Source organism: Apium graveolens, chromosome 7 (assembly GCF_009905375.1).
Source record: "Apium graveolens cultivar Ventura chromosome 7, ASM990537v1, whole genome shotgun sequence".
In the NCBI taxonomy this organism is placed as follows: Eukaryota; Viridiplantae; Streptophyta; class Magnoliopsida; order Apiales; family Apiaceae; genus Apium; species Apium graveolens.
The window spans coordinates 115,790,093-115,809,958 of record NC_133653.1 but is presented as its reverse complement, the minus strand read 5'-3'; the positions used below and the strand labels follow the sequence as shown (position 1 = coordinate 115,809,958).

Genomic DNA, 19,866 nt, shown 5'->3' with positions numbered 1-19,866 from the left:
GGGGGTGGCCGGAGAATTCACCTCCGGCATCCTCCCACCACCATCACCTCCAGAATTAAACTATACAACACCAGGAACCTATATCTGCAATCAAATTTCATCAATAACCCCAGACTTGGCCGGAATTTGATCAAGAAACTCGCCGGTTTCCGGCGGGTTCGACGTAAACTTCAAAACACAACTCCCTTCTCTACAGACCTCGTTGATTCATGAAACTTGTACGACTAGATTGCAAATTTCACAGAGAATACAATACACTATACCACAACATCAATCTATTTCAGAATAAGAAACCCCCAAATTTCAATTAAGAACATTCATACGGGTTATAAACCCTAATTTTAAAATTCGAAAATCAAACTCAAATTTGAACATGTTATTGAACTCCAAATCAGACGATAATATATCAAAATCATCAGGAAAACAAGCTCTACAACATGCAGTCATCAAATCATACAAACAATCATCCGAACAAAAATTCATATTTTTAATAAATTTAATTCGAAAATAAGTAAATTTCCAGAAAATAAACCTTTGATTCTGCAGTGAAACAAAGCTCAGAATCTGATAGAACACTTCAAATCCTTCATTTTGGTTACTCAAGCTTTGAAAACAGAGATCGGTAACGCTTCGTTTTGCTGTTTGATTCTTAGAACAGTTTTTGTAATTAGGGTTTTTCTCTGAAAATTATAGAATTAACTATCTGCAAATGATTTTGATACGAAATAAAATACGGAAAAAGGCTATTTATAATTACGAAAAATTAGTATCCTGTTGGATCATTCCGGATATAAAACGGTACGTTTATTTATAAAAATTGATCCAAACGGTATTGGTTTTCGAGATAATTATCCAAATCAGTACAATTTGTACTGCGGTCTTGGTCTCAGCGCCTGGTTACACGTACTACGAAGTGATAATTGGGATAGTTTAATAAAAAGCTCCCGTTTATCGAAAATACGGGTTTTATTGATTTACCAAAACGAATATTGTATCGAAAATGTTGCGCCGGGACCCGTGCAGAACAAACCGTACGCCGGATCGAAAAAGTCGAAAGATGGAATATGTTCGGAATATTACAATTAGGTTAGGAAGGAGTTCTCGGAAGAGTTTCGGGTTCCAAAAACGTAACAACGGATGACGTCGATTGGTTCCCGTTTTTATAAAATAGATTTTAAATACTCGGAAAAAGATTTTATAAATTTCATATGATCCTTATAAATCCATAAATCAACATACAAATAATTAGGAAGATATGACAATTATCTATGTTTTATTTTGGACATATAAAAATTAAAATACTCAATTAATATTATTTTTTGAATATCCAAGTATAGATAATATTTAACAATTAACTCACAGAATAGATACTGAACACACATAATAATTATTTAATAGAAAAATAATTACACAATATATCCCGGATATTACAAAAATCACCCACAATCTACTATGAAGTTGTGGAGGAGATATGGACAACTGCTGTTTATCAGACCAATGACAAAACCATCACTCTCTCCATCAAAGGTAAGGAACACTGTATTAACCATGATATTATCAAAGCATGCTTTAAAATTCCTGATAACACCACTACTAGTCCACACACAGGTGCTGATATAGTTAACTTGCTTAACTCCATGGGCTATGCGCTTCTTATTACTAAATTAAGTAAGATTAGGAGGTTAGGTCTTAGTAAAGAATGGAGTTTCTTGTGTGATGTAGTTACCAAAGTAGTTTTTAGTAAGATAAGTAACTTTGATTTTGTCAATACTAGCATGCTTAACATGCTTTACATGCTTCTTACTGATAAATACTTCAATTTTAGTGATGTTGTTATGTTTGAGTTAGGATATAAGTTAGGAGAGGTTAATAAGAGATCTAAACATATCTATTATGCTAGATTCCCTATGATTATTGCTAACTATATCTGTGAAGATTTTGTAATTGAGAACCCAACCAACAAATTAGATTGTTGGGTTCAAGAAAAAAGGGTAATTGCATACTTCAATAGAGCTGATCTCCACAAGGAGGTGCCCCTGGTTTATTTTCCAATCATGGAGGGACCTCAGGTAAGTGAGGTAGGCACCACTGTCTCTACTATTTCAACCTCACAAATTCCTTTTCCTTCGAGTGTGGCAATGGCATATGTGTCGATGACCCAACAGATGCCTACCCAAGCTACCAAAACAAAATCTTCAAAATCCAAAACAAAGAAAACCCCCTCTAGTTTCTCTCAAAAGAATCCAGTTGCAAAATCTACCAAAACTAAAGAGGGGAGTTTGAAGGGTAGCGAGATAGGTGAAAGATGGGGTGAACATCAAAGAAACCCCCAGGATAAGGATGGAGAGGCAAGTGTACCTAAACCTAGCCACACCACAATTTCTCAACAAACTGTGGTGATTAATAAGGAAATCGGCTCACTTCTAGTTTTATCCTCCCAAAAGGATGTCACTATTGAAACAAGCTCCCAACCAGGAGCACAGGCCAAGAGGGGAAGGGACACAAGCTCACCCCAAACTTTTGCCAGAAAGAAGAGATTTAAAATGATTGGGGATGCACAGGGAACACACATAGTGCAAACTGAAGCTAAAGACTCAGTCACTACACCATTTTAAAGTCAATTTAATGTGGCTCCAATAAATGTGGAGTCACAGCCAAAATCTTTAGTAATAGAAGCACCACAAACACCAAACTCTTCCATAAATTCTATGGATGTGGATATGATCAACACATCAATTCCCGATTCACCTTCTTTCACTCTGTTGGGGAAGCCAAAATCTAATGCAAGTGAGCATCATCTTTTGGATGTTTTGTTGGCTCACTTGCCAATTCTTTCAGGAACTATTGAGACATCTGTGCCCAAATTTTCATCAATCTGCACAGAGTCTACAATAGTATCCACTCCAAAGTCATTCATCTCTTCTATTCTAATGGATATTTTTGATTCATCGGTTAGTGATTGTATCCCGACGGATGTGCCTAACAGCAGTCATCCATCGGCTAGCCTAGCTACTATCCCGATGGATGTTCCTCATCCGTCGGTACTCTCTATACACACTGAAATTTCAACAATTGTTACAAGTGTAGATGAGTTAGTAGTTGTACAATCACTCTTAGGACTGAGGGAAGGGAGTGAAATGAGTGAGAGGCTGGGTTGCTCCCAGGCAAAAGGAGAGAAAAGGAGTGAACTCATGCAGGCTATTTCTTCCATCCTGGTAAAAGAGAGTGAGAGGAGTTCCACCTTAGAAAGTGAAGGTGAGGGTGTGAGGGTGGTGAGCTAAGGGGAGCTCTTGATGCAAGAAAATAGAGAAAATGAGAGAAATGCAGGTACAGGAGAAATAAGGATAGATATCATTGCTGGTGAGTCAATGAATGTCAATGATACAGACAGAGAGAAACTATTTTAGCATGATCAAGTTGTCATAGATTCCATCTCTTTGGATGCTGAAACATTTACTCATCATGTTCCTGCATATCAATTTTTGGCTGGACAGGGCAATGAGAATGCAGAAAAGATGCTTAACTTAGTGCATACAACTGAATCAATGCAAAAAGCAAAGGATGCCATCACAGCCATGCCACCTAAAGCTGGTGATGATGTTGACTATGGTACTGGTGAGTATGAAGACTCCTCTAGAGATGAGGATGGTGATGGAGAAGAGTTCATGTATATAGGGGAGAAGCATGCCCTAGCTCTAGATCAAACATTCCTCCTTGGGTGTTTTCTAAAGAGTGTGATGAGCAACATTTCAAAACAACTCTTTTCCATATTATTCAACAAATACACAATGCTCTTCAAGCCACTACTAATGCTAGAACCAAGCAGCTTTTATAGGAACACCTCAATTCTCTACAACTACATCAAATCCAAGCCCTTCAACACAACCAAGATGTCACTTCAATCAAAACAGAGATTGACCAAAGTCAAGAAGGATGTCTCTGATAGATTGGATGCTAAATTTCCAGATACAACAATGCTTGACATCAACAGACAGTTGAGGAAGAATTCTAATCTTGCAACTAAAGTGGATTCATTCGACACAAGACTGAGAGTTGTAGAAGCCTCTCTCACAGCTATTCATCTTATCAAGCACAGCAAACTCAAGTGCTCCAAAAGCTAGTGGCTGCACAAACTTCCACCTCCACTCTAATTGATGATAACAAAAAGGAAGAGAAAGATTCAAACATCCCAGTTAATCAAGGAGAGCTAACCAGTGAGGGGGAGCATGTGATAAATGTTCAAATCAGATAAGTAATAGTTCTGGAAATTACTTTTCCAAAGCCACCAGTATTGGACAACATTGATCTGATCCAAATAGCAGCTGCTAAACTTGATTCAAAGACAAATCCCAAGATGCTTGATTTAGCAGCTGTTGAGAAGGAACTAGATGAAAAATGGAAGAAGACTGATGCAGATATTCAGAAGAAATTTGGTTAGCTACAGAACCAGACAAAACTTTTTATCACCATTTTCAAGTCAAACAAATCTCAGTGAATGAAATGAGTCTAGGTAGCTTGGAAAAAGGGCAAACTTCATACATCAAATCTCCAAAAGCCAATCTGATTTTGAAGCCAAAAAGGAACTATTCAAAGTCATCAGATAAGAATCCCTTGGATCTCTTGTTTGAGACTCCAAAACCAGATGAAAAGAAGCTGTTGGCAAGGTCCATAGCATTTTACAAAGATCCATCTGATTCAATGCAAAAGAAGAGAATTGCCTAGATTTATAGGAATGGTAAGGAAATCTGTGTGGTGGCTGGACACCCTCAGTTTGTAGAAGCTAAGAAGGAAGAAAAAGAAAGGATCAAGCAAGAAAAGAAGCAGGCTGCTTTAGATGCTAATAAGCTCAAGCAAAAGAAGAAGCAAGCTGCTATCTTGGCCAAACTTCAAGCTGTCAAATCTATAACTGAAATCTCTGAAAAACCACCTGTGATTACTGAAGCTCAGGATCGGCAAATACAAAATGAACCTCCACAGAAAAGAAAATTCAGATACAAACTTCATTCCAAAAGGAAATTAGACTTCAGTGATGAGGAAATGGAAGACTACATTCCCAAACAGTCTACAACTTCAACTCAAACATCCAAGCCCTCAGTGGTACATGAGGAATTCAAGGTAAATCCAATAAAGAATTTTTATGGTGCACCTACAATTCCTAAGGACGAGCCAATAGATTGGGAAAGTTTGCCAATTCCTGAGTTCAATTTACCTATCTCCAACAAGCCAAAGAAAATAAAGATAAGTGCAACCAAGAAGGTCAAGCCTGTGACTCTCAGAACCAAGACCCTAACAAAAACTCAACCTACAGTCAACAAGGGAGATCTTTTATACATCTGTGACATCAAGGAGTTTTCAGATATAAACCTGATAAGTGGTATTTTATACCACATAGAATGTCTTATAATAGCTTAAATTGGTGTCTTGAAATCATGTATTTTGTGTATTTGATGCATTTTTCTAGTGTTTGTGCATTTCAGGTTATTAGTTGCATTTCGGGGGAGAAATCATCAATAATAAGCCTTGGCATATGTTTAGCATTGCAAGTGGGAAGAGAGGAGCAGATTACAGCAAATAAACGGAGCAAAAATAGACCATTTTCTAGTAGGGGTCTGAGCGCCCGCTCCGCTATGCTGAGCGGCCGCGCAGGAAGCTGAGCGCCCGCTCAGCTATGCTGAGCGGCCGCGCAGGGTCGGGAATTCAGAATAAATATTTTAGACTTCTAATTATGTTTGCTTCCAACTTCTGAGTAATCTGAGTTTTATGGCACTCCTATATAAGTAGATTTCAGAGACGTTTCACGTGTGTTGGATCGTTGTATTAATCAAGGAGCGAAGGAGATAAGGAAGAAGACCGTTTTAGCACACCGTAATGAAGAGGAAGCATATTTTTTTATGATTCTTTATTTCGTTGTAACGTTGGATGCTAGTTTTCTTTACTTTGAACCTATTTACTCTTGTGACGTACTCTGGTTTAATATAATTAGTTTATTTATTATTCTCTTGTGTTATTTTATCATGTTTTCATATGAACCAATAATGACGATGAGTGCTAACATAGGCTAATCGTGATCATGGGGTCGTAACGGATTTACTATGGAATACTTTAGTTAGTTGTTTAATACCTTAGTGTGTGATAATTGTATGATATCTAGTATTGGTTGTGTGTATTCGTCTTATGTGCGTCGCGAACATATAAGATATAGTGTTAATCTCTTGTGAAGCGACGGTGGATCTTGCGATTTAGAACTTGCCATACTAGCATAGGTTCATGTATGATGTTGCATGATTAGTGGGTAATTCTAACCGTTTTAATCGCCCTGTGTAATCAAAAGGAATAACTTGTGCTTAAATCATTATATTGTCAATTTCTGTAGACATATAGGGACTCAACATAATTGATGACTATTCAACTTCTATCTTAATTGTGGATGTTTGGTAGAATGGTATTAGTACAATGAAAGTTGTCTTTTATCAGTTTCGTGTTATTCGATTAATATCATCATTGTTGCATACTAAGGGTAATAACAATGACTATTGAAGGAAATAGTAATGAAGTTGTGATCTCATTAGTATTTTAATATTGTTAATTCGAAGTGTTAATTTTAGTAGTTAATTATAGTTAATAATTAGTTAATCAAATCTAAGTGTTATTGTCTTAACATTGAGAAGTAATCGTACATTGGTGAGTGAGTTTAATTGAACATAATTAGTCTGAGTCTCTGTAGGAACGAACTAGAAAGCATTCTATATTACTTGCGAACGCGTATACTTGCATGTATTATTAGCGCATGTTTTCGCCTTAACAAGTTTTTGGCGCCGCTGTCGGGGACTCGGTGTATTTGTTTAGTTTATGTACTTACCATCATTGGTCGTTAGGACTCAGTGATTAAGACGTGTTACTTATTGTTTTCGGTTGTGTTTTAGGTACTTGAGTGAGCATTTATGCAAACTCATTCTCGTACTCGCAAGAGGACTTTAGATACAGCTGAGGAGACAGATGAAGTTCTTGATATTCCGGAGAAGATAGATTTTGAAAATTCGGATTCAGGAAGTGAGCAGAAGGAGCCATTAATCATGGGTGATCGTATTGTTCCGGCAGATCCAGCTCTTATGGATTTTTCTCGGCCTAAAATTGATGACATTCAGTCTAGCATCATGCACCCTGCTATTGAGGCCAATAACTTTGAAATCAAGCCGGGCACTATTCAGATGGTGCAGAACTCTGTTTCTTTCGGAGGAGCTGCGACTGAAGACCCCAACATGCACATAAGGAATTTTGTCGAGATCTGCAGTACTTTCAAATATAATGGTGTGACTGATGAGGCTATCAAGCTGAGGCTTTTCCTATTCTCACTGAGGGATAAAGCTAAGGACTGGTTACATTCTGAACCAGCTGGGTCCATCACTACTTGGTAAGATCTTGCGTAAAAGTTTCTGGTGAAGTTTTATCCAATGGCAAAAACTGCTGCTATGAGGAGTGCTCTTACTCAGTTTGCACAGCAACCTACATAATCGACGTACGAAGCTTGGGAGCGCTACAAGGAAATGTTGAGAAAGTGTCCACATCATGGAATGCCCGATTGGATGGTGATCACTGGTTTCTATAATGGTTTGGGGGCCCAATCTCGGCCCATGCTCGATGCAGCAGCTGGAGGCCCTTTGTGGGCCAAAAGCTATATTGAGGCTTATAATCTTATTGAGACTATGGCCGCAAATGAGCATCAAAACCCAACTCAAAGGATGATGCCTGGGAAGGTAGCAGGTATTCTGGAAGTCGATGCAGCCACCGCTATTGTAGCGCAGCTCCCAGCGCTGTCTATGAAGGTCGATTCTCTAGCTACCTATGGAGTCAATCAAATAGCTATGGTTTGTGAGCTTTATGCAGGTTCTCATGCTATGGATGAGTGTTCTCTTGTTAACGAATCTGTCCAGTATGTGAACAATTATCAGCGACAACAGCAGCCTGTGCCAGCTACTTATCATCCTAACAATAGAAATCATCCAAATTTCAGCTGGGGTAATAATCAGAATGCTATTTAGCCACCATATCAGCAAAGTGTGAGTAAATAGTTCAATGCACCTGGATTCTAACAACCACAACAGTATGCTCAAAGGCAATCATATCCTCAATAGGGAGGTGCAGCTGCACCCACTAGTGCTAATTTTGAGGAACTTAAGCTGTTGTGCAAGAGTCAGACGGTGTCGATCAAGACCTTGGAAAATCAAATTAGTCAAATAGCCAATACAATGCTCAATCGTCAACCTGGCACACTTCCCAGTGACACGAAAGTGCCAGCCAGGAAGGAAGCTAAAGAGCAAGTCAAGGCTATTACCTTAAGGTCTGGGAAGGTTGCTGATGCTAAAAAGGCAAAAGAAGGAGAAGCTGAAGTTGGAGATGAAGAAGCTAAGCAAAAGGAGAAAGCGGCGGAACCAAGGAGACTACTGTTGAACACACTCTGCCTGAGGTAATACAGGGGAGAAACAGCTTTATCCTCCACCACCTTTCCCTAAGAGATTACAACAACAAAAGATGGATAAGCAGTTCGGTAAGTTTCTGGAGGTGTTCAAGAAACTTCACATCAATATACCTTTCGCTGAGGCTCTGGAGCAAATTCCTAGTTACGCGAAGTTTATGAAGAGTATTCTTTCAAGGAAGGTGAAACTGGATGACCTTGAGACCGTTGCTCTAACGGAAGAATGCAGCGCTGTGCTGCAGTAAAAGTTACCTCCAAAGCTTAAAGATCTAGGTAGCTTCACCATTCTTTGCACCATTGGCAAGTTGTCGTTTGATAAGTGCCTTTGTGATTTGGGAGCAAGCATAAATCTGATGCCATTGTCGATCTTTAAAAAGTTGGATTTGCCTGATCCAAAACCCACCTACATGTCTCTACAATTGGCTGATCGTTCTATTACTTACCCAAGGGGCATAGTGGAGGATGTGCTAGTCAAGGTGGATAAGCTCTTTTTTCCTAGCAGACTTTGTTATTCTGGATTTTGAGGAAGATAAGAAGATTCCCATAATCTTGGGAAGACCTTTCTTGGCTACTGGTCGTACCTTGATAGATGTGCAGAAAGGTGAATTTACTATACGGGTGCAGGATCAGGATGTGACCTTCAATGTATTCAAAGCAATGAATTTCCCTACAGAAGATGAGGAGTGCTTAAAAGTGGATTTGATTGATTCTTCGGTTACTTCCGAACTCGATCATATGCTAATGTCTGATGCATTAAAAAAGGCCTTAGTGGGGGATTTTGACAGTGATGATGAGGATGGCAACGAGCAATTACAATATCTTAATGCTTCTCCCTGGAGGTGAAAGCTGGACATGCCGTTTGAATCTTTTGGTACTTCTGACCTCAAGAATGCTGAAGGAAAGCTCAAACCATCAATTGGGGAAGCACCTACCTTGGAGCTTAAGTCATTTCCTGAACACTTGAGGTATACTTTTTTAGGTGATGCATCTACATTACCTGTTATTATTGCATCTGACCTTTCAGGTAGTGAGGAGGACAAGCTCTTAAGGATTTTGAGAGAATTCAAATCGGCTATTGGATGGACCATAGCAGACATCAAAGGGATCAGCCCTTCATATTGCATGCATAAGATTCTGCTAGAGGAGGGTAGTAAGCCAACTGTTGAGCAACAGCGCAGACTTAATCCTATCATGAAGGAGGTGGTGAAGAAAGAAATTCTGAAATGGCTGGATGCAGGCATCATTTATCCTATTTCTGACAGTTCTTGGGTGAGCCCCGTGCAATATGTGCCTAAGAAAGGAGGTATCACTGTGGTAGCAAATGAGAAGAACGAGCTCATCCCCACTCGAACAGTCACAGGATGGAGAGTATGCATGGACTACCGAAAGTTGAACAAGGCTACGAGGAAGGATCACTTCCCTCTTCCATTTATTGATCAGATGCTTGACAGGTTGGCTGGTCATGAGTATTATTGTCTTCTGGATGGCTACTCGGGGTATAATCAGATTTGTATTTCACCAGAGGATGAAGAAAAGACTACCTTCACTTGTCCTTTTGGCACGTTTGCTTTTCGCAGAGTTTCATTTGGGTTATGTGGCGCACCGGCCACTTTTCAGAGATGTATGATGGCTATATTCTCTGACATGATTGGAAATAATGTCAAGGTGTTCATGGACGACTTCTCCGTATTTGGACATTCGTATGATGAATGTTTGAATAATCTTTGTGCCGTGTTCAAAAGGTGTGTGGAAACTAATTTGGTGCTCAATTGGGAAAAATGTCATTTTATGGTGCATAAAGGCATTATTCTTGGGCATAAGGTCTCTAGCAAAGGTCTTGAGGTGGATAAAGCCAAGGTGGGAGTCATTGAAAATCTTCCACCACCTATTTCTGTGAAAGGAATCCGTAGTTTTCTTGGTCATACGGGTTTTTATCGGCGTTTCATCAAGGACTTTTCGAAGATATCTAAGCCGCTGTGCAACTTGCTTGAGAAAGATGTGCCTTTCAAATTTGATGATGAATGTTTGACGCCGTTAGAGACTCTTAAGAAGAGTTTAATCACTACACCAGTTATTACAGCACCGGATTGGACAGAGCCTTTTGAGATGATGTGTGATGCTAGTGATTATGCGGTAGGCGCAGTTCTTGGGCAGCACAAGAATAATCTCTTTCATGTGGTCTACTATGCTAGCAAGACCTTAAATGGGGCCCAAATGAACTACACCACTACTGAGAATGAGCTCTTGGCTTTAGTGTTTGGTTTCGAGAAATTTCGATCTTATCTGCTAGGGACAAAAGTGACAGTATTCACTGATCATGCGGCCATTCGCTATTTGGTTTCCAAGAAGGATTCGAAGCTGAGACTCATTCGTTGGGTGCTCTTACTACAGGAATTTGAGTTAGAGATCAAGGATCGAAAAGGTACTGAGAATCAAGTAGCTGACCATCTCTCTAGATTGGAGAATCCCGAGTCTACTTCACATGATAAGACATTGATCAACGAATCTTTTCCGGATGAGCAGTTGTTCGCAGTTCAGGAGGAAGAGACATGGTTTGCAGATATTGTGAACTATCTTGTCAGCAATATAATGCCTTCTAATTTGACCTCAGCTCAAAAGAAGAAGTTTCTGCATGAGGTGAAGTGGTATATGTGGGATGAACCGTATTTGTTTAGAAAGGGAGCTGACCAGATCAGTAGGAGATGTATCCCATTATGTGAGACGGAGGGGATATTACGAGACTCCCACTCCACATTTTATGGTGGACACTATGGTGGTGAGAAGACGGCAGCTCGTATTCTGCAAGCAGGTTTTTTCTGGCCTACTTTGTTTAAGGATGCTCATCAGTTTATTTTAAGGTGTGATTGTTGCCAAAGAGTGGGAAATTTGACGAGAAAGGATGAGATGCCGCTAAATGTGATGCTTGAAATCGAGGTCTTTGATGTTTGGGGAATCGATTTTATGGGGCCTTTTATCTCGTCCTGCAACAATCAGGACATATTACAGGCAGTCGATTATGTCTCAAAATGGGTGGAAGTTAAATCTCTACCGATAAATGACGCAAGGGCAGTGTTGAATTTTTTTCATAAGCAGATTTTCACAAGGTTTGGAACACCACGAGTAATCATAAGTGATGAAGGGTCGCATTTCTGCAACCGTAAGTTCACTTCTATGATGCAGCGTTATAATGTGAATCATCGAGTTGCTATTGCCTATCATCCACAAACAAATGGTCAAGCGGAAGTGTCTAACAGAGAGATCAAGCGCATTCTAGAGAAAGTTGTTTGTTCGTTAAGGAAGGATTGGTCTTTAAAGCTCGATGAAGCTATTTGGGCTTACAGAACAGCATACAAAACTCCACTGGGTATGTCCCCGTTTCAACTGGTGTATGGTAAGGGATGTCATTTACCGGCGGAGCTTGAGCATAAGGCCTATTGGGCATTGAAAAAGTTGAACCTGGATCTAGATACAGCGGGAAAGAAGCGAATGCTTCTGCTAAATGAACTTGATGAATTTCGACTCCAAGCGTACGAGAACAACAAAATGTACAAGGAAAAGGTGAAAAGGTGGCACGATAGGAAGCTACATCCTAAGTTATTCGTGTCGGGGCAACAAGTTCTCTTATTCAACTCTCGTCTCCGACTTTTTCCTGGGAAGTTGAAATCAAGGTGGTCTGGACCTTTTATTGTCAAAACTGTGTTTCCACACGGAGCGGTGGAGATTTTTGAGAATGATCCAGACCAAGCATTCAAGGTTAATGGTCAGCGTTTGAAGCACTACTATAGGGACACAGCAAACCGAGAAGTGGTTAGTGCCGTTTTATTGTCAACTTGAGGAAGGTACGCAACGTCAAGCTAATGATGAAAAAGAAGCGCTGTGTGGGAGGCAACCCGTGATTTGTTGTTACAGGAACCCTTAGAAGTTAATAACCTATCCAAAACCACAAAAAAATCAGAAAAATGGGACCATAAAAAAAATTCCAGTAGCCCCCTGAGCGCCAGCTCAGCTCTGCTAAGCGACCGCTCAGCAAGCTAAGCGCCCGCTCAGGGGTCGGCCGGGAGAAAAAAAATTTAGTCCATAAAAAATCCAAAAAAAAATCAGAAAATAAAAAAAACAAATTACAGCCCATAAAACCCACGACCTATTCCCCATTATCCCATGATTTTACACCTTAAACCCACTCCTAATTAAATTCTACCCTAATCCATACCCTATATATACATACACCTATCCCATATATCTCCCATACACTCTCTACACTTCAACTCTCTCCCAAACATAAAAACACAATTCTCAAGCACTTTTATTCAGATTCGATGGCACCCAAGAGAGCAAGGACTATTGATAGCAGCAGCACAGTCCCTACTGCTGATTCTTCGAGGGGTACTGCTGCAAGGCCTCGTTTGAATGATAGGGCTGCTGAGGAGGAGTACACTAGGCTTCTGGGGAAGCTGATTCTGAAGGAGAGGGGATTTTTACCATCGGGAGGGATGGTGAGTTGCTGTCTATGATTGCTGAGAAGGGGTGGATAGCTTTTTGTGAGTCGCCTGAAGCAGTGCCTATGAGCGTGGCTCGTGAGTTCTATGCGAACGCGAAGGCCGAGAAGAATGGGTTTTCTGTGGTCTGGGGGATGACGGTTAATTATCACCCAGCGGTGATTCGCCGTGTGATTGGGCAGAGACAGAGGAAGCCCACGGAGGAGAACTGGAACGAGAAGACTGCTGAGGATTTTGACTTGGATTTGATTTGTGCTACTCTCTGTAGGTCGGGCACAGTATGGACTTTCAAGACTGGAACTAATGAGTATCGTCACTTTCCGGTGATCGCGATGAACAGGTATGCCCGTGCATGGAATGCATTTATTTGTGCTAATATTCTGCCTTCTTCACATGCACATGAGGTCACAGTTGAGAGAGCACAGCTGTTGTGGGGAATTTTGAATGAGGAGTACTATATGGACCTTGGTGAGTTCATCTACCAAGGAATTCTGAAGTTTTTGAGGGAAGCTAAGCACATGAACATCCCCTATGCATCCACGGTTACTAAGCTTTGCCGAGCGGTGGGAGTTCAGTGGCCGTCTCATGAGCAGTTGCAATTTCCGGCCGCTCCTATTAATTCCGGGACTCTGAATGCGATGCAGGAGTGGACCGGTGGTGAGCCCGAGGAGCATGGGCTGGGTTATCGTCTTCCAGGAGGACGTCCAACACGAGGTGCTACTATGGCGAGGCCAAGGCGTGATGAGGCTGGCTCTTCTAGAGCTCAGGAGGGTGCTGGGATGGCTGATGCCCAGTATAGGAGGCTGTCACGGAGGATGGATGCTATGTACAAGACGCAGAGCAGGTTTGCTCAGGAGCTCACCCTTGCGCTAGGGACCGCTTTTCGAGGCCTTGGAGCTGACATCCAGTGGCCAGTTTTTGGTGAGGACTCTGCATATTCCCCTCCTGATACACCACCCACTGAGGGTGATGATGATGATGATCTCTCCGAGTAGGTATACCCTGTGTTCCTTTCTACTACCTTCACTGGGGACAGCGAAGATTTTAAGTTTGGGGGTGGTAGTTAAGGAATATTTTGTGTGTGTGTCATATAGTTGCATATTCATGATAGTTTAGTTCATATAATTGCATAATTTTTGCCATATAGTTTTTTATAGCTTTATTTGTTTATCATGTCATGTAGCTCATGCATATACCATTATCCCTTTTGCGATGATTTGCCAACTGATTTGTGATGTCGATGCGAGTGTAGTGATGGCGTTAAAGTAATGTTGAGTCGTGTATGTTGATATGCATGCTAGAAACACTTGTATTTTCACTAAGTTTTAGAGAATGCTTAAGGACTAGATTGTTGTTATGGCCTGATTGTTTTCGAGGTTAATCTATTTATTATGCTTAAAATTTTATAATAGGTTCTTAGTGATAAAAGGCATGAAAAGAAAAAAATGGTGTAAAAAAAATGGAATTAGTTGCTAATTGTGGCTAGGCGTCAAATGGCTAGTAGCCGGCTCGTATGTTTATGCGAGTAGTCTAGGGTTGAGCAAGATGGAGCGAAACGCACTTGCTCAGAAATTTTGAAAAAAAAAGAAAAGAAAAAAAAGGAAAAAAGAAAAAAAAGAAAGAAAAAAAGTGTGTGTTTATGCATAATTGATCACGAGTGGGCTCTTCGGTATTCGAGTTATTAAGTTCTTAGGGGACTTTGTGCCTAGTGACCTAAGGCTTTTATAGTATAGGATTCGCTAACCTAACGTTCGCTACATGGGTACCATTGTATAAGTCTTTTGTGGACCTCACTCATTGCACGGTCAAATAAGCATTATTGTTATGAATAAAAAACATGATTCCGTAATAAGCTCCAGGATTCTTGTAGTGTTATAAGTCACTTTGTGCCTAGAATTTTTATTCTTTGTATAATCATGTGATTGCCTTGATGATAGTTGAGTCATGATAATTGATCTAGTTCCAAAGCATGTCAGTTAAGCATCTGCACACACCACGTTTCTGGTTGTATGTTAGTTTGCATGATGTAATTGATCTTTAGTCGCCTAATTTCATTTGTTGAGATGTTGTAAGTTGGTTGGTTTGGTCGTAGTAAGGGGGATCGCTGCATTTCATATAGATTGCATTCATGCATATTTTTATTTTGTTTTGAGTCTGTGACGCTTTAGGACAAGCATCGATTTAAGTTTAGGGGTGTGATAAGTGGAATTTTATACCACTTAGAATGTCTTATAATAGCTTAAATTGGTGTCTTGAAATCAAGTATTTTGTGTATTTGATGCGTTTTTCTAGTGTTTGTGTATTTCAGGGTATTAGTTGCATTTCGGAGGAGAAATCATCAATAATAAGCCTTGGCATGTGTTTAGCATTGCAAGTTGGAAGAGAGGAGTAGATTACAACGAAGAAACGGAGCAAAAACAGACCATATTCCAGTAGGGGTCTGAGCGCCCGCTCAGCTATGCTGAGCGGCCGCGCAGGGTCGGGAATTCAGAATAAATATTTTAGACTTCTAATTCTGTTTGGCTTCCAACTTCTGAGTAATCTGAGTTTTACGGGACTCCTATATAAGTAGATTTCAGAGTCGTTTCACGTGTATTGGACCGTTGTATTAATCAAGGAGCGAAGGAGATAAGAAAGAAGACCGTTTTAGCACACCGCAAGGAAGAGGAAGCATATTTTCTTGTGATTCTTTATTTCGTTGTAACGTTGGATGCTAGTTTTCTTTACTTTGAACCTATTTACTCTTGTGACGTACTCTGGTTTAATATAATTAGTTTATTTATTATTCTCTTGTGTTATTTTATCATATTTTCATATGAACCCATGATGACGATGAGTGCTAACATGGGCTAATCGTGATCATGGGGTCGTAACGGATTTACTATGGAATTCTTTAGTTAGTTGTTTAATACCTTAGTGTGTGATGATTGTATGATATCTAGTATTCATTGTGCGTATTCGTCTTATGTGCGTCGCGAACATATAAGATAGGGTGTTAATCTCTTGTGAAGCGACGGTGGATCTTGAGATTTAGAACTTGCCATGCTAGCATAGGTTCATGTACAATGTTGCATGATTAGTGGGTAATTCTAACCGTTTTATTCGCCCTGTGTAATCAAAAGGAATAACTTGTGCTTAAATCATTATGTTGTCAATTTCTGTAGACATATAGGGACTCAACATAATTGATGACTATTCAACTTCTATCTTAATTGTGGATGTTTGGTAGAATGGTATTAGTACAATGAAAGTTGGCTTTTATCAGTTTCGTGTTATTCGATTAATATCATCATTGTTGCATACTAAGGGTAATAACAATGACTATTGAAGGAAATAGTAATGAAGTTGTGATCTCATGAGTATTTTAATATTGTTAATTCGAAGTGTTAATTAAGTGGTTAATTTTAGTAGTTAATTATAATTAATAATTAGTTAATCAAATCTAAGTGTTATTGTCTTAACATTGAGAAGTAATCATACATTGGTGAGTGAGTTTAATTGAACATAATTAGTCTGAGTCTCTGTGGGAACGAACTAGAAAGCATTCTATATTACTTGCGAACGCGTATACTTGCGTGCATTATTAGCGCGTGTTTTCGCCCTAACAAAACCTCTACTTGGATGAATTGGAAGAAGTAAGAGGGATTGATGCTTATAGACATCTTCCTGAAAGACTGGTGTTTAAGTACAAGGGAGGGAAAGAAATCGCATGGCCACTTCACAGGATTCTTCAAGAAAGCCAATTTGTACTAATAAAGGTCTTCTCATCCTTCAAGAAAAACTTTGGTTTCAATGTAACTGCAAGAAAATTGGTCCTAAAGAAGATAGAAGATCTAAGGAGTGTAAAGCCAAGAATGCACTTCCATGAACTCTTACAATTCCCTTCACAGGAAGAAGAGTGCATTTGAGACCTTATTGGTTGATGGAATTCATGGACAACAAAGGTGTTAGAAGATTCTTCGGATTGGATGACCAATTGAGTATCTCTAGCAATGAGACTCTATTGGAAATGCAAGAAAAGCTGGATCTATCTGAAGCTGATGAACTTGAATTTCGCAGACAACTTCAGAATCAAATAGAAGAGAATGACAGGAAGCTTGGGAAGAAATCCAGACAATCAAGGAAGAAGAAATCATCTGCTCAGACTAGAGGAGCACCTTGATAATGGTTGTGAGAACTCTTTGTAGACTTTGCTTTGTTCAATTTTCAATAAACTTGTAGCACTTGTTTGTTTTATTTACAATCTTTTAATCAGTATATTTAGGGTGTTTTGTTATCATCAAGCTTCTCTTAATTTATGGCTACAATTCCAGTAGACATAAATTGGGGGAGATTGTAAGAAATATGTTGTGAACTTGATGATAAGTTATACAAAACACCTTAGTAGATTTGACTTAGTGAATTTGTACCTCTCGATGGATGATCTAATATAGTCCCGACGGATGGACTTTATAGTCCCGACGGATGAACACTTGACATCCATCGAGAGTGTAGCTTATGTAACAAATAAGTACAATAGCACATTTCTGCAAACAACATGTTTTAGTCTAGTAGATTATGTAGGGTTCTCTAAGTCATGTTGACTACTAGATTGATATGCATAATAGGTTCACTAATTGTAAATATGAGATGTCTTATAATTCTGTATAAGTGAAATAGAGTCAAGTGACAGATAGACTCCCAGACGGATGATCTACAAGGCTCCCGACGGATGATCAACATATTCCCGACGGATGCTCAACTTACTTCCGACAGATGATCATATTCAAAATAGTTATTGATAGTGACAACACAGTCACATGTGTCGGCTATTTGCAAAAGGAATATGGAAGCCTGTTAAGCAGGATTTTGAGAATAAAGAAGCATTATCATTTCCATGCTAATATGAAGATATTCAAAGATGCTGGAATAGAGTAATGAAGCAGCATGGTGTTAGATTAGATATAGTTTTGTTTTATTATCTTGTCTTACTGTCACATAACTTGGTAATATATAAACCAAGTGTAGCAGTAGAACATTTAACTAAGCAGGCTTATTTTTCAGAGAAACATATCAAGCTGTATTCTGTAAGAATTTCTCTATAGTTTTATTTGTTCAACTTGTAAAGCAGCTGTGAGCAATTCAACCTTTACAGAGTTTTCAATCAGAAAGTTTTAAATCCTGTGTGTTATTACTTAGTGTTTTGATTTCTATTACTCTTTCATTCCGCACTATTGCAAATCAAATACTGTTATATATATTTAGTTAGAACAATTTTTAAATCTCAAAAGTAGCCAGAATTACATTCAACCCCCCTCTTCTGTAATTCTTGTTGTATTGTTAGGGAATAACATAACTAACTGCTAAAAACCCAAAGGCAAGTATCCCTATCATCAGTTATTGTTCAAGTGATATTTATTTTGAATCCTATTATGCAAGTTTTCCACTCTATTCTAATTCTAGAATAGTTCAATGTTTTTCATATCCAACTGCTTATGATTATGCAAGTATTTCTTTCCTATTCTCAGTTCAGCATAGATAAATGTTTTACAAATCGCTGAATTAAATGTTTATTATGCAAGTACTCTCTGCTATTCTATGTTCAGAATAGTTAAATATTTTTACGTATCAAATTACTGGATTTTTAAAAGTTTTAAATTTTGAGAAAATGATTTGGTTGCGAGTATTAAATATTCTAAGATTGGATGGTTACTGGTTGCGTAAGAGGCCGAGGCGGCGGTCCAGCGGAGAGGCATGTATTATACAGGATATAATACCTCGCTAGGCCAATATGGGCCTTGGGTGCCCCGTTTTTTTAGTTGGATATGCTTCGGTATACCGGTGTTGCTCCGCTGCTGATCACTGGCGGCAACACACCGTCGTTCGAGGATTCCAATTTAAATTATTATATTGCTTTAGATAATCATAAATAACTGATTTATCAAGTTCTTTGGTTTCGGATAAAAGAATAAATGCAGTTTTTATTCGGTTTCTCCTTGATGTGTATATTTAGGTTGTTGTTAAATATCAAAGGTGGTATTAGTATAGATGATTGATGTTGAATTTAGTATGGGATGTTGTGAGCATCAAAGTTTGTATTGATATATAATTTGATATGACAACAAAATAAGTATTAGTATCAAGAGTTCGGTTTTGAATAAAGTTTATGATTCAATCCATAATCATTGTTTCATGTTATTATTGTTTACGATACTTCCATAAACATTGTTTTATGAGCTTTATTCTCGTTGAGATTCAAAATATTGCTGAAGCATTTTCGTTCGAAAATATCAAAAAGGTTTTAATACAATTAGGGAATCAATTCTGGGATTCCTTAACAAATTTTATGTTTCAGCAATTATGATTTTAAAATATTTTGCGATATTGCAGATGTCGGTTTTTATATCAAAAGACCTTATATATGCTATAATAAACTTGCTGAGTATTTCTTTCGCTCATACTTGCCTGTTTTTAAATTTAACCTCCTGTGAGGATTAGCTTGTGTTGTTTAGCTGCGTAATTCAAGAAAGAAAATGAAGAATCTTTTGGAAGGTGGTTGGTACAGGGTTTGCGGACTAGTGTAAGTTCTGTTATGTAAAGTTATTTATATTATATTATAATACAGTTGTGTATTGTATATTTGGGCCTAGTATACATCTTTTCAAAATTATACTAGCGGGTTAAGTGTTGAGTTTAGGAATCTTTTGAAAAGAGTTTTAAAAGAAAGCAAAAGGAAAAAAAATATTTGTCGAATTTGGAATTCTTGTTTCTAGAACTGTAACCTGAAAAGATCTTGGGGTAGTTTGGGATCACAGATGCTATATTTCAGTTGCTTGCATTTATTTATTGATTAAACAGGTTATTTTGGATTGAGGTTTCATAATGACGACTAAATCCCCTGACCCTGGATTTGGGGGC

General features: G+C 38.8%; 1 non-coding gene across 1 annotated transcript; it reads right to left on the bottom strand.

The window, feature by feature from the left end:
- Window positions 1-7,466: 7,466 nt before the first annotated feature.
- LOC141675484 (small nucleolar RNA R71) lies at window positions 7,467-7,573 on the bottom strand. Its single transcript, XR_012556134.1, has one exon. It is a non-coding gene; the product is annotated as a small nucleolar RNA R71 (small nucleolar RNA).
- Window positions 7,574-19,866: the final 12,293 nt, after the last annotated feature.